Source organism: Ranitomeya imitator, chromosome 4 (assembly GCF_032444005.1).
Source record: "Ranitomeya imitator isolate aRanImi1 chromosome 4, aRanImi1.pri, whole genome shotgun sequence".
NCBI lineage: Eukaryota > Metazoa > Chordata > Amphibia > Anura > Dendrobatidae > Ranitomeya > Ranitomeya imitator.
The window spans coordinates 53,305,554-53,327,638 of record NC_091285.1 but is presented as its reverse complement, the minus strand read 5'-3'; positions in this window follow the sequence as shown (position 1 = coordinate 53,327,638).

Genomic DNA, 22,085 nt, shown 5'->3' with positions numbered 1-22,085 from the left:
TTTCAATTGTGACACGTTGTGTCCAGCGGCGGCAAAAAAGGAGAGAAGATATGTCACCCACAGACTAGTCGCGTACTCACAGGTGGTGTTAGGAGGGAAGATATGTCACCCACAGACTAGTCGCGTACTCACAGGTGGTGTTAGGAGAGAAGATATGTCACCCACAGACTAGTCGCGTACTCACAGGTGGTGTTAGGAGAGAAGATATGTCACCCACAGACTAGTCGCGTACTCACAGGTGGTGTTAGGAGAGAAGATATGTCACCCACAGACTAGTCGCGTACTCACAGGTGGTGTTAGGAGGGAAGATATGTCACCCACAGACTAGTCGCGTACTCACAGGTGGTGTGAGGAGGTAAGATATGTCACCCACAGACTAGTCGCGTACTCACAGGTGGTGTTAGGAGGGAAGATATGTCACCCACAGACTAGTCGCGTACTCACAGGTGGTGTGAGGAGGGAAGATATGTCTCTAACAGACTAGTCGCGTACTCACAGGTGGTGTTAGGAGGGAAGATATGTCACCCACAGACTAGTCGCGTACTCAGAGGTGGTGTGAGGAGGGAAGATATGTCACCAACAGACTAGTCGCGTACTCACAGGTGGTGTTAGGAGGGGAGATATGTCACCCACAGACTAGTCGCGTACTCACAGGTGGTGTTAGGAGGGAAGATATGTCACCCACAGACTAGTCGCGTACTCACAGGTGGTGTTAGGAGGGGAGATATGTCACCCACAGACTAGTCGCGTACTCACAGGTGGTGTTAGGAGAGAAGATATGTCACCCACAGACTAGTCGCGTACTCACAGGTGGTGTTAGGAGGGAAGATATGTCACCCACAGACTAGTCGCGTACTCACAGGTGGTGTTAGGAGGGAAGATATGTCACCCACAGACTAGTCGCGTACTCACAGGTGGTGTGAGGAGGTAAGATATGTCACCCACAGACTAGTCGCGTACTCACAGGTGGTGTTAGGAGGGGAGATATGTCTCTAACAGACTAGTCGCGTACTCACAGGTGGTGTTAGGAGGGAAGATAGGTCACCAACAGACTATTCGCGTACTCACAGGTGGTGTGAGGAGGGAAGATATGTCAACCACAGACTGGTCGCGTATTCACAGGTGGTGTTAGGAGGGAAGATATGTCACCCACAGACTAGTCGCGTACTCACAGGTGGTGTGAGGAGGGAAGATATATCAACCACAGACTGGTCGCGTACTCACAGGTGGTGTTAGGAGGGGAGATATGTCTCTAACAGACTAGTAGCGTACTCACAGGTGGTGTTAGGAGGGAAGATATGTCACCCACAGACTAGTCGCGTACTCACAGGTGGTGTTAGGAGGGAAGATATGTCACCCACAGACTAGTCGCGTACTCACAGGTGGTGTGAGGAGAGAAGATATGTCACCCACAGACTAGTCGCGTACTCACAAGTGGTGTGAGGAGGGAAAATATGTCACCCAAAGACTAGTCGCGTACTCACAGGTGGTGTGAGGGGGGAAGATATGTCACCCACAGACTAGTCGCGTACTCACAAGTGGTGTGAGGAGGGAAAATATGTCACCCAAAGACTAGTCGCGTACTCACAGGTGGTGTTAGGAGGGAAAATATGTCACACACAGACTAGTCGTGTACTCACAGGTGGTGTCAGGAGGGAATATATGTCACCACAGACTAGTCGCGTACTCACAGGTGGTGTTATTTGTCACCAACAGACTAGTCGCGTACTCACAGGTGGTGTGAGGAGGGAAGATATGTCACCAACAGACTAGTCGCGTACTCACAGGTGGTGTGAGGAGGGAAGATATGTCACCCACAGACTAGTCGCGTACTCACAGGTGGTGTTAGGAGGGAAGATATGTCACCAACAGACTAGTCGCTTACTCACAGGTGGTGTGAGGAGGTAAGATATGTCACCCACAGACTAGTCGCGTACTCACAGGTGGTGTGAGGAGGTAAGATATGTCACCCACAGACTAGTCGCGTACTCACAGGTGGTGTTAGGAGGGAAGATATGTCACCAACAGACTAGTCGCGTACTCACAGGTGGTGTTAGGAGGGGAGATATGTCTCTAACAGACTAGTCGCGTACTCACAGGTGGTGTTAGGAGGGAAGATAGGTCACCAACAGACTAGTCGCGTACTCACAGGTGGTGTGAGGAGGGAAGATATGTCAACCACAGACTGGTCGCGTATTCACAGGTGGTGTTAGGAGGGAAGATATGTCACCCACAGACTAGTCGCGTACTCACAGGTGGTGTGAGGAGGGAAGATATGTCAACCACAGACTGGTCGCGTACTCACAGGTGGTGTTAGAAGGGGAGATATGTCTCTAACAGACTAGTAGCGTACTCACAGGTGGTGTTAGGAGGGAAGATATGTCACCCACAGACTAGTCGCGTACTCACAGGTGGTGTTAGGAGGGAAGATATGTCACCCACAGACTAGTCGCGTACTCACAGGTGGTGTGAGGAGAGAAGATATGTCACCCACAGACTAGTCGCGTTCTCACAAGTGGTGTGAGGAGGGAAAATATGTCACCCAAAGACTAGTCGCGTACTCACAGGTGGTGTGAGGAGGGAAGATATGTCACCCACAGACTAGTCGCGTACTCACAGGTGGTGTTAGGAGGGAAGATATGTCACACACAGACTAGTCGTGTACTCACAGGTGGTGTCAGGAGGGAATATATGTCACCCACAGACTAGTCGCGTACTCACAGGTGGTGTTATTTGTCACCAACAGACTAGTCGCGTACTCACAGGTGGTGTGAGGAGGGAAGATATGTCACCAACAGACTAGTCGCGTACTCACAGGTGGTGTGAGGAGGGAAGATATGTCACCCACAGACTAGTCGCGTACTCACAGGTGGTGTCAGGAGGGAAGATATGTCACCAACAGACTAGTCGCTTACTCACAGGTGGTGTGAGGAGGTAAGATATGTCACCCACAGACTAGTCGCGTACTCACAGGTGGTGTGAGGAGGTAAGATATGTCACCCACAGACTAGTCGCGTACTCACAGGTGGTGTGAGGAGGGAAGATATGTCACCCACAGACTAGTCGCGTACTCACAGGTGGTGTCAGGAGGGAAGATATGTCACCCACAGACTAGTCGCGTACTCACAGGTGGTGTTAGGAGGGAAGATATGTCACCAACAGACTAGTCGCGTACTCACAGGTGGTGTGAGGAGGGAAGATATGTCACCCACAGACTAGTCGCATACTCACAGGTGGTGTTAGGAGGGAAGATATGTCACCAACAGACTAGTCGCGTACTCACAGGTGGTGTGAGGAGGGAAGATATGTCACCAACAGACTAGTCGCGTACTCACAGGTGGAGTGAGGAGGGAAGATATGTCAACCACAGACTGGTCGCGTACTCACAGGTGGTGTTAGAAGGGGAGATATGTCTCTAACAGACTAGTAGCGTACTCACAGGTGGTGTTAGGAGGGAAGATATGGCACCCACAGACTAGTCGCGTACTCACAGGTGGTGTTATGAGGGAAGATATGTCACCCACAGACTAGTCGCGTACTCACAGGTGGTGTGAGGAGAGAAGATATGTCACCCACAGACTAGTCGCGTTCTCACAAGTGGTGTGAGGAGGGAAAATATGTCACCCAAAGACTAGTCGCGTACTCACAGGTGGTGTGAGGAGGGAAGATATGTCACCCACAGACTAGTCGCGTACTCACAGGTGGTGTTAGGAGGGAAGATATGTCACACACAGACTAGTCATGTACTCACAGGTGGTGTCAGGAGGGAATATATGTCACCCACAGACTAGTCGCGTACTCACAGGTGGTGTTATTTGTCACCAACAGACTAGTCGCGTAATCACAGGTGGTGTGAGGAGGGAAGATATGTCACCAACAGACTAGTCGCGTACTCACAGGTGGTGTCAGGAGGGAAGATATGTCACCAACAGACTAGTCGCTTACTCACAGGTGGTGTGAGGAGGTAAGATATGTCACCCACAGACTAGTCGCGTACTCACAGGTGGTGTGAGGAGGTAAGATATGTCACCCACAGACTAGTCGCGTACTCACAGGTGGTGTGAGGAGGGAAGATATGTCACCCACAGACTAGTCGCGTACTCACAGGTGGTGTCAGGAGGGAAGATATGTCACCCACAGACTAGTCGCGTACTCACAGGTGGTGTTAGGAGGGAAGATATGTCACCAACAGACTAGTCGCGTACTCACAGGTGGTGTGAGGAGGGAAGATATGTCACCCACAGACAAGTCGCATACTCACAGGTGGTGTTAGGAGGGAAGATATGTCACCAACAGACTAGTCGCGTACTCACAGGTGGTGTGAGGAGGGAAGATATGTCACCAACAGACTAGTCGCGTACTCACAGGTGGTGTGAGGAGGGAAGATATGTCACCAACAGACTAGTCGCGTACTCACAGGTGGTGTGAGGAGGGAAGATATGTCACCCACAGACTAGTCGCGTACTCACAGGTGGTGTTAGGAGGGAAGACATGTCACCAACAGACTAGTCGCGTACTCAAGGTGGTGTTAGGAGGGAAGATATGTCACCAACAGACTAGTCGCATACTCACAGGTGGTGTGAGGAGGAAAGATGTGTCACCCACAGACTAGTCGCGTACTCACAGGTGGTGTTAGGAGGGAAGATATGTCACCCACAGACTAGTCGCGTACTCACAGGTGGTGTTAGGAGGGAAGATATGTCACCCACAGACTAGTCGCGTACTCACAGGTGGTGTTAGGAGGGAAGATATGTCACCCACAGACTAGTCGCGTACTCAGAGGTGGTGTGAGGAGGGAAGATATGTCACCAACAGATTAGTCGCGTACTCACAGGTGGTGTGAGGAGGGAAGATATGTCACCCACAGACTAGTCGCGTACTCACAGGTGGTGTCAGGAGGGAAGATATGTCACCCACAGACTAGTCGCGTACTCACAGGTGGTGTGAGGAGGTAAGATATGTCACCCACAGACTAGTCGCGTACTCACAGGTGGTGTGAGGAGGTAAGATATGTCACCCACAGACTAGTCGCGTACTCACAGGTGGTGTTAGGAGGGAAGATATGTCACCCACAGACTAGTCGCGTACTTACAGGTGGTGTCAGGAGGGAATATATGTCACCCACAGACTAGTCGCGTACTCACAGGTGGTGTTATATGTCACCAACAGACTAGTCGCGTACTCACAGTTGGTGTGAGGAGGGAAGATATGTCACCCACAGACTAGTCGCTTACTCACAGGTGGTGTGAGGAGGGAAGATATGTCACCCACAGACTAGTCGCGTACTCACAGGTGGTGTGAGGAGGTAAGATATGTCACCCACAGACTAGTCGCGTACTCACAGGTGGTGTGAGGAGGGAAGATATGTCACCCACAGACTAGTCGCGTACTCACAGGTGGTGTTAGGAGGGAAGATATGTCACCAACAGACTAGTCGCGTACTCACAGGTGGTGTGAGGAGGGAAGATATGTCACCAACAGACTAGTCGCGTACTCACAGGTGGTGTCAGGAGGGAATATATGTCACCCACAGACTAGTCGCGTACTCACAGGTGGTGTTAGCAGGGAAGATATGTCACCCACAGACTAGTCGCGTACTCACAGGTGGTGTTAGGAGGGAAGATATGTCACCCACAAACTAGTCGCGTACTCACAGGTGGTGTTAGGAGGGAAGATATGTCACCAACAGACTAGTCGCGTACTCACAGGTGGTGTGAGGAGAGAAGATATGTCACCAACAGACTAGTCGCGTACTCACAGGTGGTGTGAGGAGGGAAGATATGTCACCCTCAGACTAGTCGCGTACTCACAGGTGGTGTTAGGAGGGAAGATATGTCACACACAGACTAGTCGTGTACTCACAGGTGGTGTTAGGAGGGAAGATATGTCACCCACAGACTAGTCGCGTACTCACAGGTGGTGTTAGGAGGGAAGATATGTCACCAACAGACTAGTCGCGTACTCACAGGTGGTGTGAGGAGGGAAGATATGTCACCAACAGACTAGTCGCGTACTCACAGGTGGTGTGAGGAGGGAAGATATGTCACCCACAGACTATTCGCGTACTCACAGGTGGTGTTAGGAGAGAAGATATGTCACCCACAGACTAGTCGCGTACTCACAGGTGGTGTTAGGAGGGAAGATATGTCACCCACAGACTAGTCGCGTACTCACAGGTGGTGTTAGGAGGGAAGATATCTCACCCACAGACTAGTCGCGTACTCACAGGTGGTGTGAGGAGGGAAGATATGTCACCCACAGACTAGTCGCGTACTCACAGGTGGTGTTAGGAGGGAAGATATGTCACCAACAGACTAGTCGCGTACTCACAGGTGGTGTGAGGAGGGAAGATATGTCACCCACAGACTAGTCGCGTACTCACAGGTGGTGTTAGGAGGGAAGATATGTCACCCACAGACTAGTCGCGTACTCACAGGTGGTGTGAGGAGGGAAGATATGTCACCCACAGACTAGTCGCGTACTCACAGGTGGTGTTAGGAGGGAAGATATGTCACCAACAGACTAGTCGCGTACTCACAGGTGGTGTGAGGAGGGAAGATATGTCACCCACAGACTAGTCGCGTACTCACAGGTGGTGTGAGGAGGGAAGATATGTCACCCACAGACTAGTCGCTTACTCACAGGTGGTGTGAGGAGGGAAGATATGTCACCCACAGACTAGTCGCGTACTCACAGGTGGTGTTAGGAGGGAAGATATGTCACCAACAGACTAGTCGCGTACTCACAGGTGGTGTGAGGAGGGAAGATATGTCACCAACAGACTAGTCGCGTACGCACAGGTGGTGTCAGGAGAGAATATATGTCACCCACAGACTAGTCGCGTACTCACAGGTGGTGTTAGCAGGGAAGATATGTCACCCACAGACTAGTCGCGTACTCACAGGTGGTGTGAGGAGAGAAGATATGTCACCAACAGACTAGTCGCGTACTCACAGGTGGTGTGAGGAGGGAAGATATGTCACCCACAGACTAGTCGCGTACTCACAGGTGGTGTTAGGAGGGAAGATATGTCACACACAGACTAGTCGCGTACTCACAGGTGGTGTTAGGAGGGAAGATATGTCACCCACAGACTAGTCGCGTACTCACAGGTGGTGTTAGGAGGGAAGATATGTCACCAACAGACTAGTCGCGTACTCACAGGTGGTGTGAGGAGGGAAGATATGTCACCCACAGACTATTCGCGTACTCACAGGTGGTGTTAGGAGGGAAGATATGTCACACACAGACTAGTCGTGTACTCACAGGTGGTGTTAGGAGGGAAGATATGTCACCCACAGACTAGTCGCGTACTCACAGGTGGTGTTAGGAGGGAAGATATGTCACCAACAGACTAGTCGCGTACTCACAGGTGGTGTGAGGAGGGAAGATATGTCACCAACAGACTAGTCGCGTACTCACAGGTGGTGTGAGGAGGGAAGATATGTCACCCACAGACAATTCGCGTACTCACAGGTGGTGTTAGGAGAGAAGATATGTCACCCACACACTAGTCGCGTACTCTCAGGTGGTGTTAGGAGGGAAGATATGTCACCCACAGACTAGTCGCGTACTCACAGGTGGTGTTAAGAGGGAAGATATGTCACCCACAGACTAGTCGCGTACTCACAGGTGGTGTGAGGAGGGAAGATATGTCACCCACAGACTAGTCGCGTACTCACAGGTGGTGTTAGGAGGGAAGATATGTCACCAACAGACTAGTCGCGTACTCACAGGTGGTGTGAGGAGGGAAGATATGTCACCCACAGACTAGTCGCGTACTCACAGGTGGTGTTAGGAGGGAAGATATGTCACCCACAGACTAGTCGCGTACTCACAGGTGGTGTTATATGTCACCAACAGACTAGTCGCGTACTCACAGTTGGTGTGAGGAGGGAAGATATGTCACCCACAGACTAGTCGCTTACTCACAGGTGGTGTGAGGAGGGAAGATATGTCATCCACAGACTAGTCGCGTACTCACAGGTGGTGTGAGGAGGGAAGATATGTCACCCACAGACTAGTCGCGTACTCACAGGTGGTGTTAGGAGGGAAGATATGTCACCAACAGACTAGTCGCGTACTCACAGGTGGTGTGAGGAGGGAAGATATGTCACCAACAGACTAGTCGCGTACGCACAGGTGGTGTCAGGAGGGAATATATGTCACCCACAGACTAGTCGCGTACTCACAGGTGGTGTTAGCAGGGAAGATATGTCACCCACAGACTAGTCGCGTACTCACAGGTGGTGTGAGGAGAGAAGATATGTCACCAACAGACTAGTCGCGTACTCACAGGTGGTGTGAGGAGGGAAGATATGTCACCCACAGACTAGTCGCGTACTCACAGGTGGTGTTAGGAGGGAAGATATGTCACACACAGACTAGTCACGTACTCACAGGTGGTGTTAGGAGGGAAGATATGTCACCCACAGACTAGTCGCGTACTCACAGGTGGTGTTAGGAGGGAAGATATGTCACCAACAGACTAGTCGCGTACTCACAGGTGGTGTGAGGAGGGAAGATATGTCACCCACAGACTAGTCGCGTACTCACAGGTGGTGTTAGGAGGGAAGACATGTCACCAACAGACTAGTCGCGTACTCACAGGTGGTGTTAGGAGGGAAGATATGTCACCAACAGACTAGTCGCATACTCACAGGTGGTGTGAGGAGGGAAGATATGTCACCCACAGACTAGTCGCGTACTCACAGGTGGTGTTAGGAGGGAAGATATGTCACCCACAGACTAGTCGCGTACTCACAGGTGGTGTTAGGAGGGAAGATATGTCACCCACAGACTAGTCGCGTACTCACAGGTGGTGTTAGGAGGGAAGATATGTCACCCACAGACTAGTCGCGTACTCAGAGGTGGTGTGAGGAGGGAAGATATGTCACCAACAGACTAGTCGCGTACTCACAGGTGGTGTGAGGAGGGAAGATATGTCACCCACAGACTAGTCGCGTACTCACAGGTGGTGTCAGGAGGGAAGATATGTCACCCACAGACTAGTCGCGTACTCACAGGTGGTGTGAGGAGGTAAGATATGTCACCCACAGACTAGTCGCGTACTCACAGGTGGTGTGAGGAGGTAAGATATGTCACCCACAGACTAGTCGCGTACTCACAGGTGGTGTTAGGAGGGAAGATATGTCACCCACAGACTAGTCGCGTACTTACAGGTGGTGTCAGGAGGGAATATATGTCACCCACAGACTAGTCGCGTACTCACAGGTGGTGTTATATGTCACCAACAGACTAGTCGCGTACTCACAGTTGGTGTGAGGAGGGAAGATATGTCACCCACAGACTAGTCGCTTACTCACAGGTGGTGTGAGGAGGGAAGATATGTCACCCACAGACTAGTCGCGTACTCACAGGTGGTGTGAGGAGGTAAGATATGTCACCCACAGACTAGTCGCGTACTCACAGGTGGTGTGAGGAGGAAAGATATGTCACCCACAGACTAGTCGCGTACTCACAGGTGGTGTTAGGAGGGAAGATATGTCACCAACAGACTAGTCGCGTACTCACAGGTGGTGTGAGGAGGGAAGATATGTCACCAACAGACTAGTCGCGTACTCACAGGTGGTGTCAGGAGGGAATATATGTCACCCACAGACTAGTCGCGTACTCACAGGTGGTGTTAGCAGGGAAGATATGTCACCCACAGACTAGTCGCGTACTCACAGGTGGTGTTAGGAGGGAAGATATGTCACCCACAAACTAGTCGCGTACTCACAGGTGGTGTTAGGAGGGAAGATATGTCACCAACAGACTAGTCGCGTACTCACAGGTGGTGTGAGGAGAGAAGATATGTCACCAACAGACTAGTCGCGTACTCACAGGTGGTGTGAGGAGGGAAGATATGTCACCCACAGACTAGTCGCGTACTCACAGGTGGTGTTAGGAGGGAAGATATGTCACACACAGACTAGTCGTGTACTCACAGGTGGTGTTAGGAGGGAAGATATGTCACCCACAGACTAGTCGCGTACTCACAGGTGGTGTTAGGAGGGAAGATATGTCACCAACAGACTAGTCGCGTACTCACAGGTGGTGTGAGGAGGGAAGATATGTCACCAACAGACTAGTCGCGTACTCACAGGTGGTGTGAGGAGGGAAGATATGTCACCCACAGACTATTCGCGTACTCACAGGTGGTGTTAGGAGAGAAGATATGTCACCCACAGACTAGTCGCGTACTCACAGGTGGTGTTAGGAGGGAAGATATGTCACCCACAGACTAGTCGCGTACTCACAGGTGGTGTTAGGAGGGAAGATATCTCACCCACAGACTAGTCGCGTACTCACAGGTGGTGTGAGGAGGGAAGATATGTCACCCACAGACTAGTCGCGTACTCACAGGTGGTGTTAGGAGGGAAGATATGTCACCAACAGACTAGTCGCGTACTCACAGGTGGTGTGAGGAGGGAAGATATGTCACCCACAGACTAGTCGCGTACTCACAGGTGGTGTTAGGAGGGAAGATATGTCACCCACAGACTAGTCGCGTACTCACAGGTGGTGTGAGGAGGGAAGATATGTCACCCACAGACTAGTCGCGTACTCACAGGTGGTGTTAGGAGGGAAGATATGTCACCAACAGACTAGTCGCGTACTCACAGGTGGTGTGAGGAGGGAAGATATGTCACCCACAGACTAGTCGCGTACTCACAGGTGGTGTGAGGAGGGAAGATATGTCACCCACAGACTAGTCGCTTACTCACAGGTGGTGTGAGGAGGGAAGATATGTCACCCACAGACTAGTCGCGTACTCACAGGTGGTGTTAGGAGGGAAGATATGTCACCAACAGACTAGTCGCGTACTCACAGGTGGTGTGAGGAGGGAAGATATGTCACCAACAGACTAGTCGCGTACGCACAGGTGGTGTCAGGAGAGAATATATGTCACCCACAGACTAGTCGCGTACTCACAGGTGGTGTTAGCAGGGAAGATATGTCACCCACAGACTAGTCGCGTACTCACAGGTGGTGTGAGGAGAGAAGATATGTCACCAACAGACTAGTCGCGTACTCACAGGTGGTGTGAGGAGGGAAGATATGTCACCCACAGACTAGTCGCGTACTCACAGGTGGTGTTAGGAGGGAAGATATGTCACACACAGACTAGTCGCGTACTCACAGGTGGTGTTAGGAGGGAAGATATGTCACCCACAGACTAGTCGCGTACTCACAGGTGGTGTGAGGAGGGAAGATATGTCACCAACAGACTAGTCGCGTACTCACAGGTGGTGTGAGGAGGGAAGATATGTCACCCACAGACTATTCGCGTACTCACAGGTGGTGTTAGGAGGGAAGATATGTCACACACAGACTAGTCGTGTACTCACAGGTGGTGTTAGGAGGGAAGATATGTCACCCACAGACTAGTCGCGTACTCACAGGTGGTGTTAGGAGGGAAGATATGTCACCAACAGACTAGTCGCGTACTCACAGGTGGTGTGAGGAGGGAAGATATGTCACCAACAGACTAGTCGCGTACTCACAGGTGGTGTGAGGAGGGAAGATATGTCACCCACAGACTATTCGCGTACTCACAGGTGGTGTTAGGAGAGAAGATATGTCACCCACACACTAGTCGCGTACTCACAGGTGGTGTTAGGAGGGAAGATATGTCACCCACAGACTAGTCGCGTACTCACAGGTGGTGTTAGGAGGGAAGATATGTCACCCACAGACTAGTCGCGTACTCACAGGTGGTGTGAGGAGGGAAGATATGTCACCCACAGACTAGTCGCGTACTCACAGGTGGTGTTAGGAGGGAAGATATGTCACCAACAGACTAGTCGCGTACTCACAGGTGGTGTGAGGAGGGAAGATATGTCACCCACAGACTAGTCGCGTACTCACAGGTGGTGTTAGGAGGGAAGATATGTCACCCACAGACTAGTCGCGTACTCACAGGTGGTGTTATATGTCACCAACAGACTAGTCGCGTACTCACAGTTGGTGTGAGGAGGGAAGATATGTCACCCACAGACTAGTCGCTTACTCACAGGTGGTGTGAGGAGGGAAGATATGTCACCCACAGACTAGTCGCGTACTCACAGGTGGTGTGAGGAGGTAAGATATGTCACCCACAGACTAGTCGCGTACTCACAGGTGGTGTGAGGAGGGAAGATATGTCACCCACAGACTAGTCGCGTACTCACAGGTGGTGTTAGGAGGGAAGATATGTCACCAACAGACTAGTCGCATACTCACAGGTGGTGTGAGGAGGGAAGATATGTCACCAACAGACTAGTCGCGTACGCACAGGTGGTGTCAGGAGGGAATATATGTCACCCACAGACTAGTCGCGTACTCACAGGTGGTGTTAGCAGGGAAGATATGTCACCCCCAGACTAGTCGCGTACTCACAGGTGGTGTGAGGAGAGAAGATATGTCACCAACAGACTAGTCGCGTACTCACAGGTGGTGTGAGGAGGGAAGATATGTCACCCACAGACTAGTCGCGTACTCACAGGTGGTGTTAGGAGGGAAGATATGTCACACACAGACTAGTCGCGTACTCACAGGTGGTGTTAGGAGGGAAGATATGTCACCCACAGACTAGTCGCGTACTCACAGGTGGTGTTAGGAGGGAAGATATGTCACCAACAGACTAGTCGCGTACTCACAGGTGGTGTGAGGAGGGAAGATATGTCACCCACAGACTATTCGCGTACTCACAGGTGGTGTTAGGAGAGAAGATATGTCACCCACAGACTAGTCGCGTACTCACAGGTGGTGTTAGGAGGGAAGATATGTCACCCACAGACTAGTCGCGTACTCACAGGTGGTGTTAGGAGGGAAGATATGTCACCCACAGACTAGTCGCGTACTCACAGGTGGTGTGAGGAGGGAAGATATGTCACCCACAGACTTGTCGCGTACTCAGAGGTGGTGTGAGGAGGGAAGATATGTCACCAACAGACTAGTCGCGTACTCACAGGTGGTGTTAGGAGGGAAGATATGTCACCCACAGACTAGTCGCGTACTCACAGGTGGTGTTAGGAGGGAAGATATGTCACCCACAGACTAGTCGCGTACTCACAGGTGGTGTTAGGAGGGAAGATATGTCACCCACAGACTAGTCGCATACTCACAGGTGGTGTTAGGAGGGAAGATATGTCACCAACAGACCAGTCGCATACTCACAGGTGGTGTTAGGAGGGAAGATATGTCACCAACAGACTAGTCACGTACTCACAGGTGGTGTTAGGAGGGAAGATATGTCACCAACAGACTAGTCGCGTACTCACAGGTGGTGTTAGGAGGGAAGATATGTCACCCACAGACTAGTCGCGTGCTCACAGGTGGTGTTAGGAGGGAAGATATGTCACTAACAGACTGGTCGCCCCCGTGACATCTCCGATATGTGATTTTCAGGAAACGCAGTAAAATCAGTGAAGCATCCCATTCTGAACCCATGGTGTGAGGACGGCCCTACAGAACCAGGCTCTATTGATAACGGCGATTAGGAATCCACGAACCATTTTATTACCAGTCACAAAAAATACACGAGACAGTGCGCCACCGACAGTGGCGTAACTTGAAACTCATGGGCCCCAATGCGAAATCTTCAACGGGGCACCATATATTTTAAATCTTTAATAGCAATAGTCTTTTTCTATAGGTCAGAGAAACTTTTAGGGCCCCCTAGGCTCCAGGGCCCGGTGCGATTGCAACCCCTTCACTTGTTATAGTTACACCCCTGGCTGCAGAGCTTTTATAATATCACCATAAAGGATCAATAAATAGCTAAGAAAACAGCTCAGACAGTTTGGCTCAAGCATAGCAGCCAATAATCTGCTTAAAGAATTTGTCCAGGCTTGGGAAAAAAAGTCTGTGGTCATTGTACGTGGTGTGCACACCGCACACTGTCATGATTTACTGGTATTGCCGGGACGAGCGGTCGGTCACATGACCACAAGGATGTGATTTGCATTTTATGGTCACTGTTAGGGTTGAGCAAAACGGATCGTTCATTTTCAAAAGTCGCCGACTTTTGGCACAGTCGGGTTTCATGAAACCCGACCTGATCCCTGTGTGGGGTCGGCCATGCGGTACGCGACTTTCGCGCCAAAGTCGCGTTTCAATTACGCGAAAAGCGCCATTTCTCAGCCAATGAAGGTGAACGCAGAGTGTGGGCAGCGTGATGACATAGGTCCTGGTCCCCACCATCTTAGAGAAGGGCATTGCAGTGATTGGCTTGCTGTCTACGGCGTCACAGGGGCTATAAAGAGGCGTTCCCGCCGACCGCCATCTTACTGCTGCTGATCTGAGCTTAGGGAGAGGTTGCTGCCGCTTCGTCAGAAGCAGGGATAGCGTTAGGCAGGGTCCATTAACCCCCAAACCGCTTGTGCTGTAGCGATTTCCACTGTCCAACACCACCTTTTGTTTGCAGGGACAGTGGAAGCTACATTTTTTTTCCTCAGCGCTGTAGCTCATTGGGCTGCCCTAGAAGGCTCCCTGATAGCTGCATTGCTGTGTGTACGCCGCTGTGCAAACCAACTGCTTTTTTCAAAGCACAAATCCTGTTGTTCCTTCCTTTCTGCACAGCTATCTTGTTTGTTTGTCCACACTTTTGATTTAATTTGTGCAGCAGTCCACTCCTTGTTATTGCTGCCTGCCATACCTGGCTGAGATTACTGCAGGGAGATAGTAATTGTAGGACAGTCCCTGTGTTTTTTTTTTTGTTTTTTTTAATTCTCCCTGAAAAAAAATAAATAGTGGGAGATTAATCTTGGCATTTGTGCTTGAGTGCCAGTCGTGTGTGCCATCTCTCTCCAATTGTGGGGCACAGAAAGCCTAGTGTCTATAATCCTTTTTTTTTTTTTTTTTTTTTTAATTCTCCCTAAAAAAAAATAGTGGGAGATTAAGACTGGCATTTCTGCTAGAGTGCCAGTCCTGTGTGTGCATCTCTCTCCAATTTTGGGGCACAGAAAGCCTAGTGTGTAATACTGGCCCTGATTTCTTGGCAATTCTCCCTAACAAAAAAAAGTAGTGGGATATTAAGATTGGCATTTCTGCTAGAGTGCCAGTCCTGTGTGTACCATCTCTCTCCAATTTTGGGGCACAGAAAGCCTAGTGTGTAATACTGGGCCTGATTTCTTGACAATTGTCCCTAACAAAAAAAAGTAGTGGGAGATTAAGATTGGCATTTCTGCTAGAGTTCCTGTCCTGTGTGTGCCATCTCTCTCCAATTTTGGGGCACAGAAAGCCTAGTGTGTAATACTGGCCCTGATTTCTTGGCAATTCTCCATAACAAAAAAAAGTAGTGGGAGATTAAGATTGGCATTTCTGCTAGAGTGCCAGTCCTGTGTGTGCCATCTCTCTCCAATTTTGGGGCACAGAAAGCCTAGTGTGTAATACTGGGCCTGATTTCTTGACAATTCTCCCTAACAAAAAAAAGTAGTGGGAGATTAAGATTGGCATTTCTGCTAGAGTGCCAGTCCTGTGTGTGCCATCTCTCTCCAATTTTGGGGCACAGAAAGCCTAGTGTGTAATACTGGGCCTGATTTCTTGGCAATTCTCCCTAACAAAAAAAAGTAGTGGGAGATTACGATTGGCATTTCTGCTAGAGTGCCAGTCCTGTGTGTACCATCTCTCTCCAATTTTGGGGCACAGAAAGCCTAGTGTGTAATACTGGGCCTGATTTCTTGACAATTGTCCCTAACAAAAAAAAGTAGTGGGAGATTAAGATTGGCATTTCTGCTAGAGTGCCTGTCCTGTGTGTGCCATCTCTCTCCAATTTTGGGGCACAGAAAGCCTAGTGTGTAATACTGGCCCTGATTTCTTGGCAATTCTCCATAACAAAAAAAAGTAGTGGGAGATTAAGATTGGCATTTCTGCTAGAGTGCCAGTCCTGTGTGTGCCATCTCTCTCCAATTTTGGGGCACAGAAAGCCTAGTGTGTAATACTGGGCCTGATTTCTTGACAATTCTCCCTAACAAAAAAAAGTAGTGGGAGATTAAGATTGGCATTTCTGCTAGAGTGCCAGTCCTGTGTGTGCCATCTCTCTCCAATTTTGGGGCACAGAAAGCCTAGTGTGTAATACTGGGCCTGATTTCTTGGCAATTCTCCCTAACAAAAAAAAGTAGTGGGAGATTACGATTGGCATTTCTGCTAGAGTGCCAGTCCTGTGTGTACCATCTCTCTCCAATTTTGGGGCACAGAAAGCCTAGTGTGTAATACTGGGCCTGATTTCTTGACAATTGTCCCTAACAAAAAAAAGTAGTGGGAGATTAAGATTGGCATTTCTGCTAGAGTGCCTGTCCTGTGTGTGCCATCTCTCTCCAATTTTGGGGCACAGAAAGCCTAGTGTGTAAAACTGGCCCTGATTTCTTGGCAATTCTACATAACAAAAAAAAGTAGTGGGAGATTAAGATTGGCATTTCTGCTAGAGTGCCAGTCCTGTGTGTTCCATCTCTCTCCAATTTTGGGGCACAGAAAGCCTAGTGTGTAATACTGGCCCTGATTTCTTGGCAATTCTCCCTAACAAAAAAAAGTAGTGGGAGATTAAGATTGGCATTTCTGTTAGAGTGCCAGTCCTGTGTGTGCCATCTCTCTCCAATTTTGGAGCACAGAAAGCCTAGTGTGTAATACTGGGCCTGATTTCTTGACAATTCTCCCTAACAAAAAAAAGTAGTGGGAGATTAAGATTGGCATTTCTGCTAGAGTGCCAGTCCTGTGTGTGCCATCTCTCTCCAATTTTGGGGCACAGAAAGCCTAGTGTGTAATACTGGGCCTGATTTCTTGACAATTCTCCCAGAAACAAAAAAAAAGTGGGAGATTAAGATTGGCATTTGTACTTGAGTGACAGTCCTGCGTGTGTGGCATCTCTCTCAAATTGTGGGCCACAGAAAGCCTAGTGTCTGCAATACTGTTTTTTTTTTTTGGTTTTTAATTCTCCCTTCAAAAAAAAAAAATGGGAGATTAATATTGGCATTTGTGCTTGAGTGCCAGTCGTGTGTGCCATCTCTCTCAAATTGTGGGCCACAGAAAGCCTAGTGTCTGTTTTTTTTTATTTTGGTTTTTAAATTCTCCCTGAAAAAAATAAATAGTGGGAGATTAATATTGGCATCTGTGCTTTTGTGCCAGTCCTGTGTGCCATCTCTCTCAAATTGTGGGTGACAGAAAGCCTAGTGTCTGTTTTTTTTTTTTTTTTTTGGTTTTTAAATTCTCCCTGAAAACAAAAAAAATAGTGGGAGATTAATATTGGCATTTGTGCTTCAGTGCCAGTCGTGTGTGCTATCTTTCTCAAATTGTTGGCCACAGAAAGCCTAGTGTCTGTTTTTTTTAATTTTGGTTTTTAAATTCTCCCTGAAAAAAAATAAATAGTGGGAGATTAATATTGGCATTTGTGCTTCAGTGCAAGTCGTGTGTGCCATCTCTCTCAAATTGTGGGCCACAGAAAGCCTAGTGTCTGTTTTATTTATTTTGGTTTTTAAATTCTCCCTGAAAAAAAAAAATAGTGGGAGATTAATATTGGCATTTGTGCTTCAGTGACAGTCCTGCGTGTGTGGCATCTGTCTAATTTTGTGCCACAGAAAACCGAGTGTGTAACATTGTGCCTGATTTTCCTTGCAGTCTCACCCACCTATAAAGGGATATCTAAATCCTACAGAAGTTTGAGTTCACCTTGTAAGTTGTTTTACAGTAACAAATACCGTTACTTTGGTTACGTTTTTAAAACAATGAAGAAGTCTGGTGGAAGAGGTCGTGGCCGTGGGCGTTCATTGCCAGCTGGTAATGATGGTAGTGGTGGTGGATAGGGTTGAGCGAAACGGATCGTTCATTTTCAAAAGTCGCCGACTTTTGGCAAAGTCGGGTTTCATGAAACCCGACCCGATCCCTGTGTGGGGTCGGCCATGCGGTACGCGACTTTCGCGCCAAAGTTGCGTTTCGTATGACACGCTTGGCGCCATTTTTTCAGCCAATGAAGGAGCGTGGGCAGAGTGATGACATAGGTCTTAGGGGGCGTGGACACCTATCGTCATCATGTCGCTTGTGCGCTGTAGCGATTTGAAATGTGTAACACCAGCGTTTCTGTTCAGGGACGGAGGAGAGAGAGAGAGAGAGAGAGAGGGAGAGAGAGAGAGACAGAGAGAGAGAAAAAAAAAACCCATTGAGTTTGCATTGGGTTTCGTGTTTCGGTCGATCCCCAACTTTACGCCATAATCGGCCGATTTCACTCGACTCGACTTTAGAGATAGTCGGGTTTCGCGAAACCTGACTCGACCCTAAAAAAGTTAAAGTCGCTCAACCCTAGTGGTGGAGCATCAGGTGGTCGTGGGAAAAACAATATAGCACCTAAGTCTCGAGCTGTGGAGCCAGGTTTGTCGTCTGGCTACACAAGGCCTCGAACGCTCCCTTTTCTGGGAGTAGGAAAACCGCTTTTAAAGCCGGAGCAGCAAGAGCAAGTTTTGGCTTTCCTTGCTGACTCAGCCTCTAGCTCTTTTGCCTCCTCTACTGAAACTGGTAAATGTAAAAGCAGCGCGTCGTTAGTGGATGTTCACGCTCAGGGACAAGTCGCTCAATTGTCCTGTTCAGCAAAAACAACAACAGAGAAGGATGCGTCAGGCGACACAACGGGTTACTCCATGGAGCTCTTTACACATACCGTTCCTGGGTTAGAAAGTGAAACAGTTAACAGGCCATGCCCATTACCAGTTGAATCGGACATGGAGTGCACAGATGCACAGCCACAGCCAGATTACTATGCTGTTCCTTTGACTCAGACCACCACATTGCCCTCGCAGTGTACTGATCCAGAATCAGACCCTGATGAGACAATGGTGCCCCGTCACAAACGCTATACCACCGGCTTACACGGTAACACAGACGAAGTTGCACATGAGATAGAAGAGGAGGTCATAGATGACCCAGTTGTTGACCCCGATTTGAAGCCATTGGGGGAACAGGGTGCAGGCAGCAGTAGTTCTGAAGCGGAGGAGGAGGGGCCGCAGCAGGCATCAACATCGCAACAGGTTCCATCTGCCGGGCCCGTATCTGGCCCAAAACGCATGGCAAAGCCAAAACCAGTTGGAGGACAGCGTGGCCATCCGGTTAAAGAAGCTCAGTCTGCAATGCCTGAAAAGGTATCCGATGCTAGAAAGAGTGCAGTCTGGCATTTTTTTAAACAACATCCAATTGATCAGCGCAAAGTCATCTGTCAAAAATGTTCAACTACCTTAAGCAGAGGTCAGAATCTGAAAAGTCTAAATACAAGTTGCATGCATAGACATTTAACCACCATGCATTTGCAAGCCTGGACTAACTACCAAACGTCCCTTAAGGTTGTAGCACCCTTGGCCAATGAAGCTAGTCAGCAACGATACATCCCTTCCGTCACTGTAAGGCCTGTTGTGAATTCTGTTGTCGGGCTCCCTCCTGTGGTCATGAATGGTAGTTCGGCTGGTTCTGTCCATGGACTTCCTCTGGTGGGTGTTTCTGAGTTTCCTTCCACAGGTGACGAGGTTAATTCGTTAGCTGCTGCTCTATTTAACTCCACTTAGATCTTTGCTCCATGCCACCTGTCAATGTTCCAGTATTGGTCTAGTTCACTCCTGGATCATTCTTGTGACCTGTCTTCCGAAAAGAAGCTAAGTTCCAGCTTTTATTTCTTTGGTTTGCTATTTTTCTGTCCAGCTTGCTATTTTTATTGTTATCTTGCTTGCTGGAAGCTCTGGGACGCAGAGGGAGCGCCTCCGCACCGTGAGTCGGTGCGGAGGGTCTTTTTGCGCCCTCTGCGTGGTCTTTTTGTAGGTTTTTGTGCTGACCACAAAGTAACCTTTCCTATCCTCGGTCTGTTCAGTAAGTCGGGCCTCACTTTGCTAAATCTATTTCATCTCTGTGTTTGTATTTTCATCTTTACTCACAGTCATTATATGTGGGGGGCTGCCTTTTCCTTTGGGGAATTTCTCTGAGGCAAGGTAGGCTTTATTTTTCTATCTTTAGGGCTAGCTAGTTCCTTAGGCTGTGCCGAGTTGCATAGGGAGCGTTAGGCGCAATCCACGGCTATTTCTAGTGTGTTTGATAGGATTAGGGATTGCGGTCAGCAGAGTTCCCACGTCCCAGAGCTCATCCTTTATTATCAGTAACTATCAGGTCATTTCGTGTGCTCTTAACCACAAGGTCCATTATTGTCCTGACCACCAGGTCATAACAGTACAGGTGGCCCAAAGTACTAATGCATCTCAATAGAGGGATAAAAGAAGTTCTGAAACCATTTTTTTTTCTTTGCAGTGTGTTTTGTCTCACTTTTCCCCTTTACCTCTGGGTGGTTCAGGACACAGGTATAAACATGGACATTCAAGGTCTGTCCTCTTGGATGGATAATCTCACTACAAGGGCACAAAACATTCAAGATTTTGTGGTTCAGAATCCGATGTCAGAGCCTAGGATTCCAATTCCAGATTTGTTTTTTGGTGATAGATCTAAGTTCTTGAATTTCAAAAATAATTGTAAATTGTTTCTTGCCTTGAAACCTCGTTCCTCAGGTGATCCTGTTCAACAAGTAAAGATCATTATTTCTTTGTTACGTGGTGACCCTCAAGACTGGGCATTTTCCCTTGCGCCAGGAGATCCGGCATTGCGTGATTTTGATGCGTTTTTCCTGGCGCTTGGATTGCTTAATGATGAACCTAATTCAGTGGATCAGGCAGAGAAAATCTTGCTGGCTCTGTGTCAGGGTCAGGATGAAGCGGAGATATATTGTCAGAAGTTTAGAAAGTGGTCTGTGCTCACTCAGTGGAATGAATGTGCCCTGGCAGCAATCTTCAGAAAGGGTCTCTCTGAAGCCCTTAAGGATGTCATGGTGGGATTTCCCATGCCTGCTGGTCTGAATGAGTCTATGTCCTTGGCCATTCAGATCGATCGACGCTTGCGTGAGCGTAAAGCTGTGCACCATTTGGCGGTACTATCTGAGCATGGGCCTGAGCCTATGCAATGTGATAGGACTTTGACCAGAGCTGAACGGCAAGAACACAGACGTCGGAATGGGCTATGTTTTTACTGTGGTGATTCCACTCATGCTATCTCCGATTGTCCTAAGCGCACTAAGCGCTTCGCTAGGTCTGCCACCATTGGTACGGTACAGTCTAAATTTCTTTTGTCCGTTACTCTGATTTGCTCTTTGTCATCTTTTTCTGTTATGGCATTTGTGGATTCAGGCGCTGCCCTGAATTTGATGGACTTGGAGTATGCTAGGCGCTGTGGTTTTTTCTTGGAGCCCTTGCAGTATCCTATTCCTTTGAGAGGAATTGATGCTACGCCTTTGGCCAAGAATAAGCCTCAGTACTGGACCCAATTGACCATGTGCATGGCTCCTGCACATCAGCAGGATATCCTCTTTCTGGTATTGCATAATCTGCATGATGTGGTCGTTTTAGGGTTGCCATGGCTACAGGTTCATAATCCAGTATTGGACTGGAAATCTATGTCTGTGTCCAGCTGGGGTTGCCAGGGGGTACATGGTCATGTTCCATTTTTGTCTATTTCGTCTTCCACTTCTTCTGAAGTTCCAGAGTTTTTGTCGGATTATCGGGATGTATTTGATGAGCCCAAAGCCATTGCCCTACCTCCTCATAGGGATTGCGATTGTGCAATTAATTTGATTCCTGGTAGTAAGTTTCCTAAGGGCCGATTGTTCAATTTATCTGTGCCAGAACACGCCGCTATGCGGAGTTATATAAAGGAATCCTTGGAGAAAGGCCATATTCGCCCGTCGTCATCACCGTTAGGAGCAGGGTTCTTTTTTGTGGCCAAGAAGGATGGTTCTTTGAGACCTTGTATTGATTACCGCCTTCTTAATAAAATAAAATTACAGTCAAATTTCAGTATCCTTTGCCGTTGCTGTCTGATTTGTTTGCTCGTATTAAAGGGGTTAGTTGGTTCACCAAGATAGATCTTCGAGGGGCGTATAATCTTGTGCGTATTAAACAAGGCGATGAATGGAAAACAGCATTTAATACGCCCGAGGGCCATTTTGAGTACCTGGTTATGCCATTCGGGCTTTCCAATGCTCCATCAGTATTTCAGTCCTTTATGCATGACATCTTCCGAGAGTACCTGGA